The sequence below is a fragment of the Equus quagga genome, chromosome 14, assembly GCF_021613505.1.
Source record: "Equus quagga isolate Etosha38 chromosome 14, UCLA_HA_Equagga_1.0, whole genome shotgun sequence".
NCBI lineage: Eukaryota > Metazoa > Chordata > Mammalia > Perissodactyla > Equidae > Equus > Equus quagga.
This window is the reverse complement of record NC_060280.1, coordinates 23,251,665-23,275,858: the sequence shown is the minus strand read 5'-3', so window position 1 is coordinate 23,275,858 and position 24,194 is coordinate 23,251,665. Positions and strand designations below refer to the sequence as shown.

The window sequence follows — 24,194 nt, the reverse complement described above, 5'->3', positions numbered from 1 at the left end:
TAAAATGGGACAATTTATGTTTTAATAGGATATTATCCAAACATTTTTCTAAAACATGTATAACAAAAGTATATTGAAAATATTAATTGTCAATCTTATCACCGTCTTCATTATTATCTCATCATTTGGGCATCTAAATATTCCTAATTTAAGATATATCCATGATAAGCCTAAACTTTGTATGAATTTCTACAGTGCCAGAATATTAATCCTCAACTTTACTTGACAGAAAAATTAAGATGATAAAAGAACATATGAATGTGTGTGACAGTGATTGTAACATTCTGAAACATTGTAATGGCTTCCAACTTGTCTCCTAGAAGACTTTACACATAAAGAAATAAATCCTTTTAAAAATGTTAAAATTCCTAGTATTCATTAAAATTAGATTGTGGTCATTCTCATTCCCCATATATCTTGTACACATACAAGCACACAGATACATGCATGACTATGAAATTATTTTGTTTGGGGGCATGATCTTATAAGTGATAGGAATGGAAATATTTTCCTTCTCTGATAGGGGTTAGCTGAATTCCCACAGCAACACCAGCATCTGATGTTGTACAATATACCCTAGGGATATATAATGCGCATGTTTCCTTTAAAAATTAGTTCAACAGTACACATATCAAGGGGGTCAGAGAAAGAGGACAGTGAATGTACATATATTATAGAATCATAATTTTTTTTGCCTAAGACCCTGAACACCTGGACCAGACTGCATTTAGCTCATTGTTTTGTTATCCAGAACCTAAGGTATTAAGGATATACTAAAGTGAAACTAATAATAGAGTTGTTGTTGCTGCTAGTACTAAGATAAATTGAAGTCTATATGAATTTATCGTTATACTATCAGAAATGCTGGTTTGATTCCATGTACCCATTTGAAGGCAAAAATGCAGTAAAAGATTGATTTTCTTGGGGCCTGCCCTGTGGCATACTGGCTAAGTTTGTGCATTCCACTTCAGCAGCCCAGCGTTTGTGGGTTCAAATCCCAAGCTCAGACCTACATCCTGAGATGTTAGCTCAGGGACAATCTTCCTCAGCAAAAAGAACATTGTGTTTTTCTTTAAAACTTTTATTTCCCCAATTCTCAGATTGCAATTCAGGATAAGTGTCCATCATAATTATGAATACCTATGTTATTTCTCTAACCAAATAGGAATAATTGGTTCTTTTGTGGTGGAAGTCAGGTATGAATCATCCCTATGACAAGAAGTAATGGGGGGAGACCTAGAGATTAGTTCTTGGCCACAGTTAGCACACTCTTGCTTCTTACCTGTCCTCCACTTGTTCTCAGAAGGAGAGTCTAACTTCCTTGCTTCAGTTCTACAGAGATTTATTTTTGACAGTTTTTCATCCATTTTAGATAGCAAACCTAATTGGAGGGACCCACTGTCATATTGAGAGAAGAACATAGGTTGTAAAACTGAGGACTGTTTAGTGAGGAAACAGGTTTATTTTCTATGCAGTTTGGAAACGAGAATACACAACAGGCAATATAACAATTGCGTTTTATAAGTTACCACATTTGTATTGTAATGGTACTACTACAATATACCTGCCCACCCACAGCATAATATGAATCCATTTTACTTGCAGAAAAATTAAACTAGAATGTATCAAAATCATTTTTAATTTTTTTTGTAATTTTTTGGTAAAATTTTGTAAAAATTTTTGTAAAATTTAAATTTTTTTTGTAATGCAATTTGTGATTAATAACTGTATTACTTGGTATAAGCTGGGATCGTTCACTGAGAGTTTTTCAAATATATTGAAGATGGGAGCTAAACTTCTCAGGTAAAAATAAAATCAATGTTATTAATCAACACTAGAAGTACATAAAGGAATCATGAGGAACATAAATATGATATTTATCTCATATTTGAAATTTGCATAATAAAAAAGGAATAATATGAGTTTACAAGAATCTATTTTCTTATATTTCAATATATTTTATTTTATATTCAATAAAATGTGTATTCAATATGCAATATATTTTATTTCATATATGCAAGTATATGAAATCACTGTAAAATAAGACCAATTAATAGTGTAGTTCCTTTAATTAATCTTTATTATGCTTTCCAAAATATTTGTTCTGTCTTCCACCTTTTCTTTCTCCTTTTTTGAGATTTTCTTTGTTTTCTCTAACTTATGATGTGTAAATTTTGTTTTTCTGAATTTAAGTTTTCTGTTAATTTATGAGGTAAACATTATAGTTCTGTTTCTTCTAGTGGTTCTTCTTATGCTGTCCAAAGAATAATATTTAGACTATGGTGTAACAATTCTTAAACTCTATTATGAACTTTGATTCATTTACTCCTCATCTATTCATTCACTCAAAAACGTTTATAATGTCTAATATGTGCATGATGTCTTGCTAGACACTGCAAATATAAATACAATATGTTCAAATATTAAGGGTTTGGTTAAATTGTGGTTGAATCAAAGATATAAATAAATTTTTATAATACCATGATGTTAAAATTAAAAAATATATATTGATCAATGGACAAATATATTTCTTACCTAGGAAGACTACCACTTTTCCAATTACGTCATATTAAGACGATTTAAAGGGTGGGTCTAAATGCTCTCTGAGAGAAAGCAGAGTCTTCAAGAAGAAGGTGGTGATTGAAGCTAAGTTTGGTCATAGGTGGGCACAAAATAGAAGAGGGGATTGCAAAATCACAAAGCTAAAATTAGTAGTGTGATATGAGTAGGAATTAGCAAACAGTAACGGAATGGAACACTGATCTGGCAGAATCCTAATCTTGCTTCAGGTATATAAGAGCATTTGTTTTTTACTCTTTGAAAAATTTCCTAAACTTTGCCAAAATTTTGCTTAGTTTCTATTTCTGTCTACTCTTGTATGACTCTAAGAGTTTATGATGATACAAGAGATGTTTTCGAAAAACACTTTTATAAATAGCTTGCCTTATGTTGCTTTGTTATTTTCAACAGGGCACTTTTTGTAGTATCTATTCTATCATTCTCTTGTCTGAATACATAAAGATAAAACAGGGATATAGGCAGAAAAACTGAATAAGGAACCACTTGATATCTTTGATTTATCCAGTACCCTAAACAATGTTAACTACACTGTTGTGATGACTAAAAATTTATTCTGGAAAGAAACTTTAGCAAATACTATGAAGACGTATATGTGATAAAGGCCAAGGATGAAGCATCATAAAATATGAGAGAGTTGAATCCAATATTCACATTTAAGTGTGAGATCCCTATTTTCCTTCTGCTACTCAATACCAAGAACACTGGCCACCCATCATATTTTCCTCCAGGGTGAAGATTGTTGGATTCTTTTCTGGAAAAACTGGACCCTGAGAAAAGACCTACAAAACACTGAGGGTTATAAGGATAAGGATTTCTTATATTGAAGGAAAGAGGTCCCTACCAGAACAGTAAAGGTAAATCCTGCCAATTGATGACACTCACTCACCACCAGACTTTCAAATCGACTTTCAAATCGACTTTCTAAATACTCTTTATTAAGTATGAATTAATGATCAGAGATTGCAAGACATTTGAGAAATAGTTCCAAAATTAAAGTTGGAAAACAAAGCAAGTTACCAATGTAAATGATTGAACTTCAGAATTTATAAAAATAATATATATTAAGTAGAATTTATATATTCATATAAATATATAACTTCTTTACTTTTCTTCGTTATATTGTAAGTATAATGGAAAGTCATTACTTGGTTAGGATGAATACATCCACCAAGTCTACATAGGTACTGCCTCATAATTTTGAACCACTAAATTATTAACTTTGTGTTGTTATATTACATCCTTAATATTTTAAATATTGAAAGCACACATTTGGTAAAACATCATGAAAATCTGCTTTCAGTTTTTATATTGAAATATTAATAAATGATTAAATCAAGAATGCCTTAACATTACATTATTTGATTTTAGCAGGACTTGTGTCAAAACATTTATATCAAACTCATTGTTTTTATTTTTTTCATGTCTGCTTTAGTCATTGTATTGTAGCTATCTGGACCATTCCAAGAAGCAAAACTATATCTAAGTGTGGGAAAGTTACTCAAAACCAGAATCAACTGGACGCAAAGAACACTGAGATTTCCCAATCATATTTCTCTCTTTTATTCTAGCTGAGCTTTAGACATATCATTAACATTTTTCAACATCAGTTTCCTCACTAAAAAAAAAAGGGTGTACAAACTTAGTTCACATATTTTAGTGAAAATTAAGTACTATTCATAAGTATTTCACAAATTCTCAAGTACTTGAATCAAAAAAAAGTTATTTTCTTATATTCTATTATCTACACTCTTACCTAAATGTTTCCATGCATGAAAATCTCTAATCTTTAGTGTCTAAAGAAGTCAACCATTAGCAAGGTGGTTAGGGGCACAAAAGCAGTAAAGAGGCACATATGTACGGGGACAGATAAAAATTAGTCTATTAGTGGTGAACACAATGAAATCTATACCGAAACTGAAATATAACACTGTACATCTGAAATTTACACAAGGTTATAAGCTAATATGACCTAAATTTAAAGAAAAACCAAAAACGAAATTTAAGAGGCCAGCCTGTGAAATCAGAGTGTTTTCCTCTTGTCAAGCTCCATGACTTACAAGATGGAAGATAATGACCAAGGTCCTGATTTTCTCTAATGCCCCTCTCCTTATTTATGTGAAGGTGGAGATAATGTGACCTGCCTCATGGTATTTGTAATGATTAACTAAGTTAAAACATAACTAAGTAGGTGCTATCACAGTTCCTGTTTCATTAGAAATATAGAATAATGTTAGTGATGGAATGAGAAAAATAAAGGTGATGAATCCTCCCACTTCAATATCATGAACTCAGGTTGCTCCTATTCAACTATTTTCAGAAAGATTATTAAAAATTGTAACCTTGAAGACTAGTCCTCTTAGTGAAGGATGTTGCAGGATCTCAGAGATTCCAACAGCTCTAAGTTCCAGGTCTCTGAGTTCATTCTGAGGGGATTGCCAGGCATTCACAGCTGGCAGCACTGGCTCTCCCTGCCCCTGGCTCTGCTCTACTTCTTAGCTCTCAGTGCCAACATCCATATCCTGATTGTCATCAATCAAGAAGCAACCCTGCACCTGCCTATGTACAATTTCCTGGGCATCCTGGCTGTGGTGGACATGGGCCCGGCTACCACCATCATGCCCAAGATTCTGGCCGTCTTATGGTTTAACACTAAAGCCATCAGACTCCCTGAGTGCTTTTCTCAGTTGTATGAAACACATATTTTGTGGTCATGGAGTTAGGTATCTTTCTCTTCATGGCTATAGATAGATATTTAGCCATTTGCCAAGGCTTCTGCTATCCTTCAACAATTACTGAATCTTTTATGGTCAAAGTGACTGTGTACATGGTACTCAGGAACAGTCTGTCTACCATCCCAGGGCCTGTGTTGACTGCTCAGAGACATTACTGCTCCCAGAACCAAACTGAGTACTGTCTGTGCTCTAACCTTGGAGTCACTAGCCTATCTTGTGATGACAGGAAAATCAACAGCATCTGCCAGCTATTTTTGGCCTGGATACTCCGTGGGAAGTGACCTGGGTTTGATTATTTTGTCGTATGCTTTGATACTCTGTGCGAAAGCTGAACTCAGCAGAAGCTCCATCCAAACCCTTAAGTTCTTGCACTTCCCACTTCATCTTAATCCTTTTCTTCTACGCAGTCCTCGTTGTCATTTCTATCACCCATAGTGTAGAAATGATAGTTCTCCTCATCCCTGTTCTACTCAGTGTACTACCCAATGTCATTCCTCCTGCCTGCACCCCAATGGTATATGTACTCAAGATCAAGGAGCTCAGGCAGGACTTATGTAGAATTCTTAAGCTGGACATCACAAGCAACTAATGGAGAGAGGATATTCACTTTTCTAATTTCTCCAGATATCTACCCAATATAATATCCAATGTGTCCTTAATTGCAGAAAAACTAAGGAAAAGGGGCACTTCATAGATTGTTGGTTATTATAAGGAATCAATGGCAATAATTGAAACTTAAAGAAAAAGTGAAACGCATTTCAAATGTTTGGGCTGCAAGCAACAATCGTAATCAAAAAGAGTAATGTTATGATTCTTATTGTCTCAAGGAATCCAAGAGAAATGCAAGAATATACCTGTATTTTCTCAGACCTCTCTTTTTTCATGTCTTCTTTGTACGCATGTTCTGCACTCTTTTTTCTTGCTTCAGAATGTCTTTCTCTATTTCTCAGTTCACAAATAAGATAGTACTTGTTGCCAAAATTTATCATATTCATTAGTCCAAGACATTTCAGATTGACTTGGAATATTTTTTTCTTATTACAAGTGTCCAGTGTAGCATTCTCATTGTCCATGTCTGGTTTGGCAATTCTTTTATGGAATACTTAATCATTGTCCAAGAGCCATATCTTTCAAATGTCACTCAATAAGTGAACTGAATAATGTCCTTAGGATACCAGAAAGCAAAAACTAAAAATCATGAGACTAGTAAACTTTTATTGGACTATTAAATATTGCAATCAGAATATCTAGAAAAGAACTTTATGAATGTCAGCATAAATTGATGTCTCTATAAGATGATAAAACTTTTAAAATTGTATATGATTAGAGAACTTTTGTATCTTCATATTTTTAATTCAAGGCTTCTAGAATCATTAAGATTCTTTGGGGCTAGTGTACTACTAAGTTGACTTCCACAGGTTCCATGTTGATAAATTGGGAAGGAATGAAAGGGCAGTTTTCAGACAGAGGAGGCATGCTACTTGGGACAATGGGCCCTAAGGAAGCAAAACAAACAAAACATTCAATATAATTTATATTGGGGTGGGGACACACTCTTATAATTCCCAGTATATAAAATAGAGAGCGAACACTGTGAATGAAAAAGTTATTGTCATGGACTAATTGCCCCAAAGAACTCAAAGGTGGATTTGGAAGCATTTAACTGTTTAAGGGATGAAATCTCCAACCACCCTGAACCAGAGCAAGCCCCACCAGGAGAGCAAGGCCTATGACATTTGACTCATTTTAAATGCTAAAGATCTCCTCTCTTGGAGGAGCTTAGGCTTTATTACCCTAACTGGAAGTTTATGTGGAAGCACGTTTTCTGACTGAGCCTGTGCAAGCAAATACCCACCTATCCCTTTTCATTCCCCACCTGAAATAAAAGGCCCCTGCTTTCCTTTGTTCAGGAACACCACGACTTTGGAAATGATTCCACGTGGGCTCTTATTTGCTGCAAAAGAACCCTACTTTGTGGGACAACTACTTCTGGTGGAGAGTCTTATTTAAATCACTAGGAAGTGAATTCACTTTGGTTTCCATAACATTAGGAGGACTGTTTTTCATATTGCCAATGTTAATGTTACATTATTCTTAAATAATTCTCAATGATTATAAACAAAAGACTTTGATCATGTCCAGGATAGTTTTTTGCCGTTTTTTAAATATTTTGTTCTTCTATTCCAGACTGCTCAGTTTTTTAGAGGAGGCTTCATCTTCTCAAAGTCACCCTCCCTAGCCAATCAAGCATTATTTGGGGGCTTCTCTAAGTTATCTTAGAGTCAACTCAGCTCTGTTTTTATTTACTGTTCATTGTCTATTGACTTTCCACGCCACTCATTTAAGTGTTGAATTGACATAGATTGGTAAAAATACTGGCGATAAGATAGGATAAAAAGAGAAATTAGTGGAAATAAGGCCTATGCAAAATATGAATAAGAAAATATAATCTAATTACAAAATTTGCAGAGAAATTCATAACAAGTTTCTTAAAAATTACAACACAGTATTTCAAATTTTCCTTCAACCATTTTGGCTACAAAAAGAAAGAATTCTAAATTATAAGTTTTCTATAAGCTTAATTAAAACCAGTTGTTCTGGGGAGACCCCACATTCCTGATACTGAGATGGGAGACATGCTATTTTGCATGAGTCCAAATAAAAATTACACATTTTTATAATTTATGGCATTCCCAATAACATCCCTGTAATAAAAATAATTGATGTTTCTTCTTGTTTCATATAGTGTACCTCATAAGACCAATGAAATAGCAAGACATAAAGTTTCAGTAAAATAAATTTTATAGGGGTACAATATTTACATCATTGTGGCCCTGGCATAAAGTTTTCTATTATCTTTTCTCATTTAAGTGTAAAGTTGTGAATATATAGATGAATGCAAAGATTCTATTTCCTTCAGTCAATCCTGTATTAATAGCACACCCATATGGACATTTTTATATATTCATGTTTATCAATACTCGTATAAATTAGGGAGCATCATGGTGGAATTAATTGTTCCCTTTGTCTCTCCTCTCCATGTTACAACCAGTAGAGCATCCATTGATCAACAAAGGACTCCCTGAATAGCACACCAGAATGCCTGAAAAAATCCTCAAATTTAACAACTGAAGGTGGGTGGACTTGACCTCTGGAAGGCAGTGGAACTAGGGGATCAACCTATGACCTGAGGCTTCAGGAGACACGGAAGTACCCATGACGCAGCCCCCAGTGGCAGCATACCCAGCATAACACTTACCAGCAGCAAGGGCTGCATACAAGACCCTGGGCTTCTGGCAGTGGCAGCAACACCAATGAACCAACTTCCCCTGGCAGTGGTACTGTCAGCACCCCCAGATAATGGAGGAGAAACAATGCACGTGGTGCATGGGACAGCAGCACCCAAGCCCATGGAGAACCAGTGGGGGAACATGAGACCCAGACAACCCCAGAAGCAGCAGAGATGCTCATAGCCAGGTGATCCCAGTCACAAGACCCATGACTGCAGGGACATTGTAAGCAGCAAGGCACCAGCAACCTTGGAGGCACTGAATGATGCCTCTGGCAGAGGCAGTGGATGGTAGAACATGTAGGCTCTCAACTACAATCAGAAGCAGCTCATAATCAAAATAACAAAATCTTTACCCAAATAGGAAAGTTGTTTACCACCACAACTGTGTTGGCAGAGGAACAATTCATCAGGCACTATGAAGAACTACAGTAACATGGTAACACAGAAAGAAAATGATGACTCTCCAAAGACCAAACTTGAAGTCACAGAAAATTGTGAACTGATAGAGAATTCAAAATAGCTGTCCTGAAGAAGCTAAAGAAGTTACAATAAAACTCAGAAACAGTTCAATGAGCTCAGGAATAAAAATGAACAGAAGGAGTACTTCACCAAAGACATTGAAACTCTAAAAGAAACCAAACAGAAATCCTGTAGTGAAACACAATTAATGAGATGAAAAATAAAGTAGAAAGAATTGGAAATAAAGCAGACCAAAAGGAAGAGAGAATTAGTGAGATCAAATAGAAATCTAGAAATGATTCAGGTGGAAGAGGAGAGAGAACTAAGATTTTAAAAAGTGAAGAAAGTCCAAGAAAAATATCTGACTCAAGGAAGAAAAGCAACACAAAGATAATGGGTATCACAGAAGGAGAAAAGATGCAGAAAGGAGCAGAGAGCTTATTCAAAGAAGTAATAGCTGAGAACTTCCCAAACCTGTGGAAGGAACTGGATATACAAGAACTTAAAGCTAATAAAACTCCTAATTATCACAACACAAAAAGACTTTCTCCAAGGTACATTATACTAAAACTGTCAAAAGTCAATGACAAAGAAAAATATTAAAGGTGCCCAGAGAGAAGAAAATAACTCACAAAGGAACTCCCATCAGACTATCAGTTGATTTCTCAGCAGAAACTTTACAGACTAGGAGGGAATGGAATGATATATTCAAAATATTGAAAGATAAAAACAGTCAGCCAAAAATATTCTATCTAGCAAAGTTATCCTTCAGATATGAAAGTGTTCCCCAACAAACAAAAACGGAGGAAGTTCATTGTCTAGATATGTCTTACAAGAAATGTGGAGAGGAGCCCTCCTACCTGAAACAAAAAGGCAAGGTACACAAAGCCTTGAGCAAGATGATGAATAAGCAGAATTTGAAAATTGCACCTCTATATCAGAACAAGTTAATAAATGCTTAATTATAACATCAAGGCTAAACGGAAATAAAGCATCAAAAATAACCATAACCACTTCAATTTGGTGACAAACTCACAATACAGAAATAATAATTTGTGACAACAAAAACATAGAAGAGGAAGAGGAAAGGGGTAGAACCTGCACAGACTAATAGAGATAAGATGCTATCAGCAGAAAAAAGAAAGAAGCACTATCTTATCTATGAATTCTTTTGTACAAACCTCATGGTAACTACAAAAAAAAAATCAAAGGAGAGTCACTAAGCTTAAATAAAGAGGGAACTGAGACAAACATCACAGAAAATCACAAAACTGAAATGGTAGACAGAAATACAATGAAATAAACAATGGAAATATAAAACAGCCAGAAAACAAAAGACAAAATGGCAGTAGTAAGCCCTCATACATCAATAATCACTCTAAATGTAAATGAATTGAACTCACAAATCAAAAGACAGAGAGTGGAGGCTGGTCCAGTAGCATAGCATTTAAACTTGCACGTTCCACTTTGGTGGCCATGTTCACTGGTTCAGATTCTGGGGGCAGATCTACACACTGCTTGTCAAGCCAAGCTGTGGCAGGTGTCCCAAATATAGCGTAGAGGAAGATGGGCACAGATGTTAGCTCAGGGTCAGTCTTCCTCATCAAAAAGAGGAAGATTGGCAGCAGATGTTAGCTCAGGGCTAATCTTTCTCAAAAAAGACACAGAGTGGCTGGATGGATTAAAACACAAGACCCAACAATAGGCTGCATACCTGAGACCTATCTCAGCTCTGAAGATAAACATAGGCTTAGAGGGAAGGGATGGAAAATTATACTCCAAGCAAATGGCAACCAAAAGAAACCAGGTGTACCTGTACTTACATCAGGAAAAATAGACTTCAAGCCAAAAAAGATAACAAGAGAAAAAGATGGACATTATATAATGATTAAAAGGATATTCCACCAAGAAGACATACCACTTATTAATATATAAGCATCTAGCAGAGGAGCACCAAAGTATATAAAGCAACTATTAGCAGACATAAAGGGAGAAATTGAAAGCAACACAATAATAGTAGCAGACTTTGACACCCCACTTACATCAATGGAAAGATCATCCAGACAGAATGTGAAAGAAACAGTGGCCTTAAATGAAATATTAGTCCAGATGGACTTAATAGATATGTATAGAACATTCCATCCAAAACCAACAGAGTACATAATCTTCTCGAGTGCACATGGAACGTTCTCAAAGATAAACCATATGTTGGGAGGCAAAATAAGCCTCAATAAATTTAAGATTGAAATCATATGAAGTAACTTTTCCAACCACAATGCTATGAAACTAGAAATTAACTACAAGAAGGAAGCTGGAAATGACACAAATATGTGGAGACTAAACCACATGCTACTAAAGAACTATTGGGTCAAAGGAGAAAGCAAAGGATAAATCAAAAAGTATCTGGAAAGAGATGAAAATGTAAACACAAATAGAAAATTTACAAGATGCAGCAAAAGCAGTACGAAGAGGGAAGTACATAGCAATACAGGTATACCTCAAACAGAAGAAAAATCTCAATTAAACAGGATAATACTATACCTAAAAACTATAAAAAAAAAAAGAACAAATAAAGCCCTACATCAGTAGAAGGCAATAAATAATAAAAATCAGAGCAGAAATAAATGCAATAGACACTAAAAAGACAATAGAAAAAAAGCAACCAAACTAAGAGCTGATTCTTTGAAAAGATAAACCAAATTGACAATTCCTTAGCCAGACTACCCAAGAAAAAAAGAGAGGAAGTCTCAAACAAATAAAATCAGAAATGAAAGAGGAGAAATTGCAGCAGATACAACAGAAATACAAAGGATTATAAGAGCATACTATGAAAAACTATACAGCAACAAATTGGATAACCTAGAAGAAATGGATAAATTCTTAGAATTATACAACCTCCCAGAAATGAATAAAGAAGAAATAGAGAATCTGAATAGGCCAACCACAAAGAAAGAAATTGAAACAATAATAAAAAAAATCTCCCACAAAACAAAAGTCCAGGACCAGATGGTTTCTTTAGTGAATTCTACCAAATATTCAGAGAAGATTTAATACCTATCTTTCTCAAACCTTTCCAAAAAATTGAAGAGGATGGGACACTTCCCAACGCATTTTGTGAGGCCAACATTACCCTGATACCAAAACCAGACAAGGGAAACAGAGAAAAGGAAAAGTAAAGAACAGTGTTGCTGATGAACACAGAAATAAAAATCCTCAACAAAATATTAGCAAATCAAATACAACAATACATTAAAAGAATCATACACCACAATCAAGTGGGATTTAGTCCAGGGATGCAGGGATAGCTCAACATCCACAAATCAATCAATATGATACACTACATTAACAAAATGAAGAATAAATATCACTTTATCATTTCAATAGAAGCAGAAAAAGCATCTGAAAGTGTTCAACACCCATTTATCGTGAAAACTCTTAATAAAAAGAGTACAGAAAGTAACTCAACATAATAAAGACCATATATAACAAACCCACAGCTGGCATCATTCTCAATGGTGAAAAACTGAAAGCTATTCCTCTAAGAATAGGAACACGACAAGGATATCCACTCTCACTATTCTTATTCAACATAGTATTAGAAGTCCTTGCCAGAGCAATTAGGCAAGAAAAAGATATAAAAGGGATCAAAATTGGAAAAGAAGAAGTAAAATGGTCCCTATTTGTGGATGATATGATTCTATATAAAGAAAACCCTAAAAATCCCACCAAAACTATTAGAAATAATCAATAAATACAGTAAATTTGCAGGGTACAAAGTCAACATACAAAATCAGTTTCATTTCTATAAACTTACAATGAATTAGCAGAAAGATAAATCAAGGATACAATCCAATTTACAATTACAACAAAAAGAATAAAATATCTAGGAATAAGTTTAGCCAAAGAGGTAAAAGACCTCTACACTGAAAACTGTTAAGATATTATTGAAAGAAATGGAAGAATGCATAAAGAAATGGAAAAATAGTCTTATAATCTATGCCCATGGATTATAAGAATAAACACAGCAAAAAATATCTGTATTACCTAAAGTAACCTACAGATTCAATGTAAACCAAATCAGAATTCCAGTGATATTTTTCATGGAAAGAGAACAAACAATCCTAAAGTTTATATGGTACAACAAAAGATTCTGAATAGCCAAAGAAATCCAGATAAAAAAGAACTAAGCTGGAGATGTCACACTTCCTGGGTCAAAATGTACTACAAAACTATAGTAACCAAAACAGCATGGTACTGGCAGAAAAACAGGCACACACAGATCAATGGAGCAGAATTGAAGGCCCAGAAATAAAACTAGACATCTATGGACAACTAATCTTGAATAAAGAAGCCAAGAAGATACAATGGAGAAAGGAAAGCCTCTTCAATAAATAGTGTTGGGAAAACTGGACAGCCACATGCAAAAGAATGAAAGTAGACCATTATCTTATCCCATAAACAAAAATTAACTCAAAATGGATTAGACCTGAATGTAAAACCTGAAACCATAAAACTCCTAGATGAAAACATAAGCAGTATGCCCTTTGACATTGGTCTTAGCAGTATCTTTTTGAATACTATCTCCTCAGGCAAGGGAAACAAAAGAAAAAATAAGCAAATGGAACTACATCAAACTCAAATGCTTCTGCACAGCAAAGGAAACCATCAACAAAATGAAAAGACAATCTACTAACTGAGAGAAAATATTTGCAAGTCATACCTGACAAGGGTTAATATCCAAAATATATAAAAGAATCCATACAACTCAACAACAAGGAAATTAAAAATGTGAACACAAAATGGACAAAGGGTCTGAACATTTTTTCAAGGCAGAAATTCAGATAGCCAACAGGCGCATGAAAAGATGTTCAACATCACTAATTATTATGGAAATGCAAACCAAAACTACAAGGAGATATTGCCTCACATCTATCTGAATAGCTATTATTAAACAGAAGAGAATTAACAAGTGTTGAAGAGCATGTGGAGAAAAAGAAACCTCATACACTGCTATGGGAATGTAAATCGGTGCAGCCACAACGCAAAACAGTATGGAGTTTTTTCAAGAAATTAAGAATAGAACTACCACATGTTCCAGCTATTCCACTTAGGGGTATTTGTCTAAAGAACATTAAAACACTACCTCAAAAAGATATATGCACGGGCTGACACAGTGATGTAGTGGTTAAGTTTGCATGCTCTGCTTTGGCAGCCCAGGGTTCTCAGGTTTGAATCCTGGGTGCAGACACAACACCTCTTGTCAAGCCACACTGTAGCAACCTCCCACATAAAATAGAGAAAGATTGGCACAGATATTATCTCAGTAACAATCTTCCTCAACTGAAAACAGGAAGACTGGCAACAGATGTTAGATCATGGCCAATCTTCCTCACCAAAAAAAAAATATATATATATATGCATCCCTATGTTCATTGCAGTATTATGCACAATGGCCAAGACCTGGAAGCAAACTAAGTGCCCATCAACAGATGAATGGATAAAGAAGGTGTGCCATATAAATAATGGAATACTATTCAGCCATATAAATATGAAATTGTGCCATTTGCAACAAGAAGGATGGACCACGAGGGTATGAAGCTAAGTAAAATAATTCAGACAGAGAAAGACAATTACCATGTAATTTCACTCATATGTAGAAGATAAACAAGTAAATAATCACATAGATAGGGAGAACAGATTGGTGGTTACCAGAGGGGAAGGGGGTGGAGGGAGGGTGATGGGGTAAAGAGGCATATATGTATGGTGACAGATGGAAACTAGAATTTTGGTGGTGAACAGGATGCAGCCGATACAGAAATTAAAATATACTAATGTGCACATGAAATTTACATAATGTAAGCCAATGTGACCTCGATAAAATAAAATTAATTAATTAATTAATTTTAAAAAGGAATTAGGGATATGGCTACTATAAAGTGTTCTGAATTAAGGGATAATTCACATTTATTTTAAAAGTCATTGATTTATAATATATATCACAGTTAGCATGGTACCTAGCTCACTGTGAAGTTTTAGATAAGTAGCTTCTCCAGGGGATACACATATTACAGAAGAATTTTGAGATTTGCAGAAATAAATCTAAGATATTCACTGAACCACGTAGAACCACCTGGAGAAGTTTCAAGTCTACCTCTAGATCCTGTCTAACTCATACAGAGCTGTGGAATTGTGTCCAACTTCTGTGAGGGAGATGTACTACAAAGAGCAAGGGTCACTACTATGCAAATCAAGACCATGAGTTGCTAGTAGCAATGCTCTGTGTTTTAACTTGCTGGAATCTCTGGATAATGGAAATCAAAAAAAAGAAAATGGTGTATGTCTGATAGGATGTGGCTCATGTTTCTAATCCAAGTATAAAATAAAGCATACCTTGTTCATTTCAGGCAATTTTTTGTTAATGTTATTCTTTTGATTTGAGCTCTTTTAAATTCATTCATTAGCAACAAGCTAGGGGTCAGCCGGTCTTTCTTCTTGAGAGTTGATCCGTATTTGTGGCAATGGTAAGCTTGAATTATAGACCTTACTTGCACTAGATAAGGATAAAAGCTCTCATTTGCATTGACGTACAAACTAAAATATGTCTCTAAAAGGATCTTTAAAACACTATGTGATAAGTCTCTTTACATGACTCTCTTCACCTCTAGGTTTGAACTTTCCCTTGAAAAAGACTATAAAACTTTCAAAGACATAAAGTTACCACATTGTATAATGCCAAGTACCTTTTCAATATATATATTTGAGTAATAGAATAAGTTTTCACTATAAATTTACTCCAAAATTAGTGTATCACCTAGCCCATTGTTGCAATGGGCTAAATTTTGAGATAGAGACAAATATTAAATTAAGTTAAAAAATCAAACACTCCAATTTATTTTTAAATAATATTTTAATTGAGGTAGAATAAACATGCAGAGGAGAACAAAAGTCATGACTACACAGCTTGATGAATTATCATGAAGAGAACACAAACCAGGACAAGAAATGCATTTTCTCAACATCTGAATCGCTCCACTTATGCCCCCTCCCCTTCAATAACCTGAAACTAACCATTCTTTCCACTTCTAGCTTCATCGATTAGTTACGCTTTTTTTGAACCTTATAAATGCCACCTTAGTAATTAAATTGCCTATAAATAATTTTGTTAATTCTTATACTGCAATGAATGACATTATCCATAATTTCTGAAATTACTATATGATTCTCATATTCTTTGTGGCTTCTTTTCTATTCTTTCCTTAGCAGCAATTTAGAGAAAAGTAAAGGATTGAAGCAATATTTCCCAATTACTACTTGAGTAATATAAATTGTTTCTGTTCATTTTACTTCTTCACAGCAGGTATTTATTCAAGATAAAGAAAGAGTGTACCAGTTAAAAACTTTGGTTCTGGGATCAGACAGACTGGGTTTTAAATCCTAAATTGGCCTTTTAATATCTGTAAGACTCTAAAACAATTATTCAGTCTCTTTGAACTTCATCACTAAAATGTGGATAATAATTTTCCCTTTTATCCAACTTGTTAGTATTGGTACATACTATAAATATGTTACAGTCTCCGAATTCTTCCTCATCTGCTTCCCTAACTACAAAAGTTGGCAGCACGGCTGTCCCTGTCCCTCAGCCTGCTCTTCCTCCTGGCCATGGGAGCCAACACCACCCTTCTGATCACCATCTGGCTGGAGGCCTCTCTGCACGAGCCCATGTACTACCTGCTCAGCCTCCTCTCTCTCCTGGACATGGTGCTCTGCCTCACTGTCATCCCCAAGGTCCTGGCCATCTTCTGGTTTGACCTCAGGTCCATCAGCTTCTCAGTCTGCTTCCTCCAGATGTTCATCATAAACAGTTTCTTGACCATAGAGTCCTATATGTTCATGGTCACGGCCTACGAACACTATTCAGCCATCTGTCGCCCATTACAATATCCATCCATCATCTCTGACCAATTTGTGGCTCGGGCCGTCATCTTTGTTGTGGCCCGCAATCACCTCTTTTTTCTTCCTGTTCCAATTCTTTCTGCCAGGCTCAGATACTGTGCAGAGAACATCATCAAGAACTGCATCTGCACTAACCTGTCTGTGTCCAAACTCTCCTGTGATGACATCACCTTCAATCAGCTCTACCAGTTTGTGGCAGGCTGGACCACAATGGGCTCTGACCTCATCCTTATTGTTCTCTCCTACTCCTTTATCCTGAAAGCTGTGCTAAGGATCAAGGCTAAGGGTGCTGTGGCCAAGGCCCTGAGCACATGTGGTTCCCACTTCATCCTCATCCTCTTCTTCAGCACAGTCCTGCTGGTTCTGGTCATCACTAACAAGAGAATTCTCCCTGATGTCCCCATCCTGCTCAACATCCTGCACCACCTCATCCCCCCAGCTCTGAACCCCATTGTTTATGGTGTGAGAACCAAGGAGATCAAGCAGGGAATCCAGAAGCTACTGTGAAGATTGTAAGAGGTAAAAAGGATCAGTTCCACCTTTGTAGTTGTTAATAAAAGTCAGGAATTATTTTTACATTGGAAATGAAATTTCACTATTTAATCCTGGAATGACTTCTGATTCTCCTTTTTCTTCATACCTCAGACAACAATGAAAACATTCTTCTGTGAATCCTTCTTTTTTATTGCTTCAAAGGAAGCACCGCTTTCCTAGATTCTGTGGTCAATTGGGAAATTTCCCTAACCAAATCCTTGACTGAAGGTCTTGCCAAGCCTTAGTCAAATGGAGCTGGATTAGAGTGGGAGTGTTTGACCACTAAAGAAACAAGCTTTATACTTAAAAAGATCTACCTGTTCCCTGGTTTGCAAAAGATATAGCTGTCGCTCTTGTCTCCTGTTTTAGTCATGGCTTTTGTGGTGTGAATGGTTGATTGGGCTGAAGTACAGATGCTTACCACAGAACTTTGGCTCTTGGGGTTGAACGCTTTACCTTGAACATCCCTGACACTTTTCTTTGACACCTGTGGCACATGTGCCATCTGCTGGCTCCTCAGATCCTCCTAGATCCTGTTTAGATTTTTTCAGTCTATGCAACCTCTCTGGGTACAGCATTTCCTATTCATCCTTTTGGCTAAGATTCTTTCGTCAGTTTTGTTGTGGGTTTTTTTTTTTTTTTTTGTAATGGAGAATAACAACTCTTTAGGGTTTTTATGTGTGTGGGGGAGAGTTTGAAGTATTGTATGTTCTTTTCTTCATTATCTTCAACTTCATGACTTTATAATCTTCACTTTATCCCATATACTTGCCTATAACGAACTTAGAACTTTCAATCAAATTTCAGACACGACCCCTATCCCACTCTGACCTTCCCTCCTAGGCACAGATCAGCTGTCCTATTCATTCCTTCTATTAGCCTGTTTGCTTCAGCTTCCATCCTGATACAGCTGTGGCTGATACAGCCGTGTACAGTTTTCCAGGCATGGAAGCTCTAGGGTTTGATTTTCACAGATTAGTGTGCTCCATTATTTTGCAATCCCCTTCTGAATGATGCCACACATTAATCCAGTATTTCCAAGCAATATTGGACAGTAGCAAACTTTCTCTTTTGAGGAAGAAAATTTTCAACGCCATCGTTTTTCCAAGCATCATTTGAATAACTTTCCCAGTTAGACCTCCCTACTTTCTTTTATATTGAAACTTTGTTTGCTGAATGACTTGTATTCAAATTTAATATTTCTACAGTATTTTTTCCTTGTGTATCATTTTATTTTTTTCACTTTTAGTGAGATATAATTGACACATAACATTCTATTAGTTCAAGGTGTACAATGTAATGATTTTGTGTATGTGTGTATTGCAAAATGATTACTACAACACATTTCATTAACATCCATCAACTCACATAGCTACAATTTTTGTCCTTGAGATGAGAGCTTATTTTTTGGACAATGTTTTTCTTTGACACCTTGCTGTCCTGTGCCTTTGGGAGGTATAAATGCCTCTGCATGCATGCATTTTTTAAATGCTGGGTTTTAAAACAGTTTTGTTTATGATCTATTACGTCACATTTCATAACATTGGTTTCATCAAGGTATCAAGAGATTGAGTTGGCTAAGTTCTCTTTTTCTTTCATCCCTTCTATTCTCTCCTTTACATGGAGTTACTATCCATTCAAGGTATCCATTGAATACCTATTTACCTACACATTTGCACTGAGAGGATTTTTATTGGCCCTAGATGAAGAAACTGATGCTCAGAGAATTAAAATGATTCCCAAGGTCAGAGCAATTGAGCCAGGATAAATCCATGTCACTTGGGTTCTTGAAGCCTGAACTCTTTCCACAAGACTATTGGTCCCAACCTTGCTGTGCAACAGGATAACCTGGTGAGTTACAAAACCACCCTTAAGTTACATCCCAAGCTTCTCATATCCCCAGCCCAATCTGGGTGTCTGGCACTTAGTAGGTACATTATAAATAGTAATTTGATGCTCATAAATTTATGGCAGGTAGGAAGCAATCTATGATGTTTGAATCATAGAATGATCATACACTTATAATCAAGTCTCAATATGGTTGTTGAAAGGAGATATGTCATTACTCTATGTATTACTACAACTTTTTAAAATCACTTTACTACTTTTATTATGTATTTATTTTATTTAAAAATTTTTCCAGTTTCATTGAGATATAATTGACATATAACATTGTATTAAAGTATACAGCATAATGATTTGATATACATATATGGTGAAATGATTACCACAATAAATTTAGTTGACTTCCCTCACCTCATATAGTTACAATTTTTTTCTTGTAAGGACAAATTTTAAGATCTGCTGTCTTAGCAACCTTGAAATACACAATACAATATTGTTAGCTATAATTACCATGCTGTATATTACATCCCCAGAACTTATCATATAACTGGAAGTTTGTAGCTTTTGACCACCTTCGCCCATTTCTGCCACCTCCTAGCCTCCGACTCTGGCAAGAACCAATCTGTTTTCTGTATCTGTGAGTTCAGTTTTTTTAGGTTCCATATGTAAATGAGATCATACAGTATTTGCCTTTCTCTGTCTGACATATTTCACTTAGCATAATGCTCTCAAGGTCCATCTATGTTGTCACAAATGGCAGAAAGTCCTTCTTTCTCATGGCTGAATAATGTTCCATTGCATATATATACCACATCTTCTCTATCCATTCACTCACTGATGTATACTTAGGTTGGTTCCACGTCTCACTATTGTCAACAATGCTGCCATGAACAAGGGAGTGCAAATATCTCATTGGTATCCTGTTTTCATTTCCTTTGCATATATACCCAGAAGTGGAATTGCTGGATCATATGATAGTTCTATTTTTAAATTTTTGAAAGATCTCCATACCATTTTCTATAGTGGCTGAACCAATTGACATTCCCACCAACAGTGCACAGGTATTCTCTTTTCTTCATATCTTTTCCAATACTTGTTATCTCTTGTCTTCTTGATGATAATCATTCTAAAAGGCTTAAGGTAATATCTCATTGTGGTTTTGATTTGTATTTCCTGATGATTAATAATGTTAAGCATCTTTTCATGTATCTATTGGCCATTTGTCTTCTTTGGAAAAATGTCTATTCAAGTTCTCTACCTATTTTATAATTGGATTGTTTGTTTTTTCTGTTATTAAGTTGCATGATTTTTTATGTATATTTTGGATATTAACCTCTTATCAGATATATGATTTGCAAATATTTTCTCTGATTCTGCGGCTTGCCTTTTCTTTTTGTTAATGTTTTTCTTTGCCATGCAGAAGCTTTCTGGCTAAATGTATCCCACTTGTTTATTATTGCTTTTGTTGTCTTCACTTTTCGTGTCAAATCCAAAAAATCATTGCCAAAACCAATACCAAGGAGCTTACCTCTCATGTTTCCTCCTAGGAGTTTTATGGTTTCAGCCCTTACATTCAAGTCATTAATCTATTTTGAGTTGATTTTTGTTTATGGTGTAATACAGGGGTCTAGTCTCATTTGTTTGCACATGGCTGTCCAGCTTTCCCAACATCATTTATTGAAAAGGCTACATCATATCTGTGTAACATATCTGATGTAGGTAGATAGATAGATAGATAGATAGACAGACAGACAGATAGATAGAGCCTCAGATGAGATTAGAGTCTTGGCCAATAACTGATTTCAATCTGGGGAGACCCTGAAGCAGAAAACCAAACTATTCCAGGCCTGGACTTCTGACCTACAGAGCTAAGCTTCCAACTGAAACAACTAAAACACAAATCAGAAAATTAAACCCAAAGAAAGTAGAAGACAAGAAATAATACAAAGAAAGCAGAGCATGTTAAAACAGAACAAATATGTATAATAGAAAATAACAAATCCAAAAGTTTTGTTTTGAAAATTAATAATAAAAAGGATAATCTTTTAGCAAAAATGAAAGAAAACACAAATTTAAATTATCTAGAATTTTAAAAACACTATTGAAATTAAAGATACTTTAAAAGATAGTAAAACTACAGTATGACAATTAATTTGACAATGATACAATATAAAAATTACTTGCCAAACACAACTTTCCAAAAATGACAGAGAAAATATAGCAAAAATTTGCCTTGCTCCATATCTGTTAAAGATGATGAAATCATAATCAAAAACGTTTCCAGAGAGAAGATTCTTGGCCCAGGTACCCACGTGATGAAAGCTTCTAAGAAAGCTTCTAAGAAAGAATATTTGAGTGAGAAATTCACTAGACTTTCAGTTTTTTCTCTGGCATTGATTAGCTATGACCCCATTCTCTCTCTTGAGTTTTCTGAGTCTCATTTTCTATTAAATAAAATAGTAAGTAGTTTCTATTCTTGATACCCCAGAGTCCATTGCAGGGACTTGTCAAAATTATGAAATGATTTATAAAAGTGAGAATTTATCTCTTTTTATTCTATTCTGACCACTATTGTGTTGCTCGCATAAAGTGACCTTTTCTGAAGCCATCTTGATCAGTACAAAGCCCACATACAATCTCTCTCTCTCTCTTTCACACGCACACACACACACAATCCAAATGGAGTTGAATTGCTAACTATATTCTTGTACAGTTTTTCATCATCACATGGGGAACCATAATATATTGAACACCACCTCCAGAGGAACAATAAATTAGAGTACTCATTGTCACTTCTTGTTTTGTAGTTTTTCCTCTTCATTCTTCCATCCATATGTACAATGCAGATGGCATATATCAAACACATCATACGCTGATGACTCCCAAATTTATATAATCAACCATGTCCTTTTCCTGAGGTTCAAGCATATATGTATAATTGTCTACTTAACATATCCACTAGATGTTAATTCTCTTTGGTAAATATCTAGGTGTGGAGTTGTTGAATAATAGTAAAGATGTATTGTGAACTTCATAAGAAATATGCCAAAGAGTTTTTCGAAGTAGTTGTACATTTCACATATGTACTTGCAATGCATGAGAGTTTCAGTTATTCCACATGTTCTTCAATAAATTCTAATGGGAATCACTTTCTCTTTCACCATTCAAAGAGTATTAAATGGAATCACTTTGGGATATTAATTTTCATTTCCCTGATGACTAATGGTGCGGAAAACCTTTTCATCTGCTATTGAACATTTGTTTATCTTCTATTAGAAGTGTCTCTTCAGTCTTTTTCCCTTTTTTAATTGGTTTGTTGCTATTCTTATTGTTAACTTTTAATTCTATTTAATTTTATTCTCATCACACTTGTCATTATCTGGGATAATTCTTTTTAAAGATTGGCACCTGAGCTAACACCTGTTGCCAGTGTTCCTTTTTTTTTCCTTCTTCCTGAAGCCCCCTAGTATGTAGTTGCATATTCTAGATATAGGTCCATCTGGTTGAGCTGGGATAATTTAGTTGTGTTTTGCATGCTTATTGTCTTTCTTCCTAATGTAGAATGTAAGCATTATGAATAAAAGAACAGTATTTTTAATCATCACCATATACTTTAGTTATGCCCATATCTAACACCACCTACAAAGTAAATGATAAATGTTAAATATTTGAAACATTTATGTATCAGAAAAACTTAAAGGACCCAAGACATCCAGCCTTTCCAGTAGAACAGCATTGTGTTCTTCTAAGAACTAAATTTTACCTGTCTAATTAAACGGATATCTTGTTATCATAACTTAAGTATATGCTGCAAACTCATTTCAATTATTTTAATATTTAATTTTTTATTTAATATTTTAGTTGTAAAAATGTTATTTCTTAGAATCTGAATGTTCACATTTGTATATTTAAAGGCTATAATAGACCTATAGAAAAAGTATTTTGATTTTGTTCACTCTACTCCTTCGAAATATGTTTAACATCCAGAAAATTCAATTTTGCTTTCATCCATTAACAATTTCTACTATTTGAGAACTTTCCTGCTGCACTATAGATTTTCATTTCTAAGACTTTGCTAAATGTCTCTTAGCCGGGAAAGTGAGTACTCCAAATGGAAATGAGTGTCAGAGTGATGTCACCACGGCTGTAGTTTTTAAGTAGCATAGCAGAAAATACATAAGAAAACCGCATTTATCACCAAGTGCACGTTCTGGGGGCTGTAACATGAGGGGCATGACTGGAAACAGCAGGCTGTGCTGACAGACATCCCAAGAAAGCTAAATTTCTTGGAGATTTCATCAATCTCTAGAGCTGTTAACAAAAGAGTTTATACAAAGTTATCAACACTGCAAGACTCAAAAGGAGTAGCTCTGCTGCTTTGTGCTAATTGCTGTGTTAAGCATTAGACATTGATCACTTGGGCTGAGATCCCTGTCTGTGAAGTATTAGCATGCTTCAAGCCAATCTAAAAGGATGCAACTAGGTTATTGTTTCAAAATATTGGGCCTACTAAAAAGTGGGTCTTGGCACATAGTCCCCATTTTTGCTAGCTGAATATTTTCATCAGGGGCAACTCTCATGTTCACTAAGTATTTGTATGAGAATAAGATTCTCAATAATTTCACTTCAGAACATAGCTAAACGAGCAGAATCCACATCAGCATACCTGCATTAAATGGAGTGCTTCTTTAGCACAAAGAAAATATACTCTCAGTACCCGAGCGTAGGCTGATATGTGATCTGTTGTTCTTTTTCTTGTGTTTATGTGATTACCCAATTCTTCCCCAACTGTGTGACTT

General features: G+C 35.1%; 2 pseudogenes; both read left to right on the top strand.

Annotated features, from left to right (window-relative positions):
- Positions 1–4,946: 4,946 nt before the first annotated feature.
- LOC124252250 (putative olfactory receptor 56B2) lies at positions 4,947–5,901 on the top strand (annotated as a pseudogene).
- Positions 5,902–16,567: 10,666 nt separating this feature from the next.
- LOC124225488 (olfactory receptor 56A4-like) lies at positions 16,568–17,523 on the top strand (annotated as a pseudogene).
- The last annotated feature ends 6,671 nt before the right edge of the window (positions 17,524–24,194 follow it).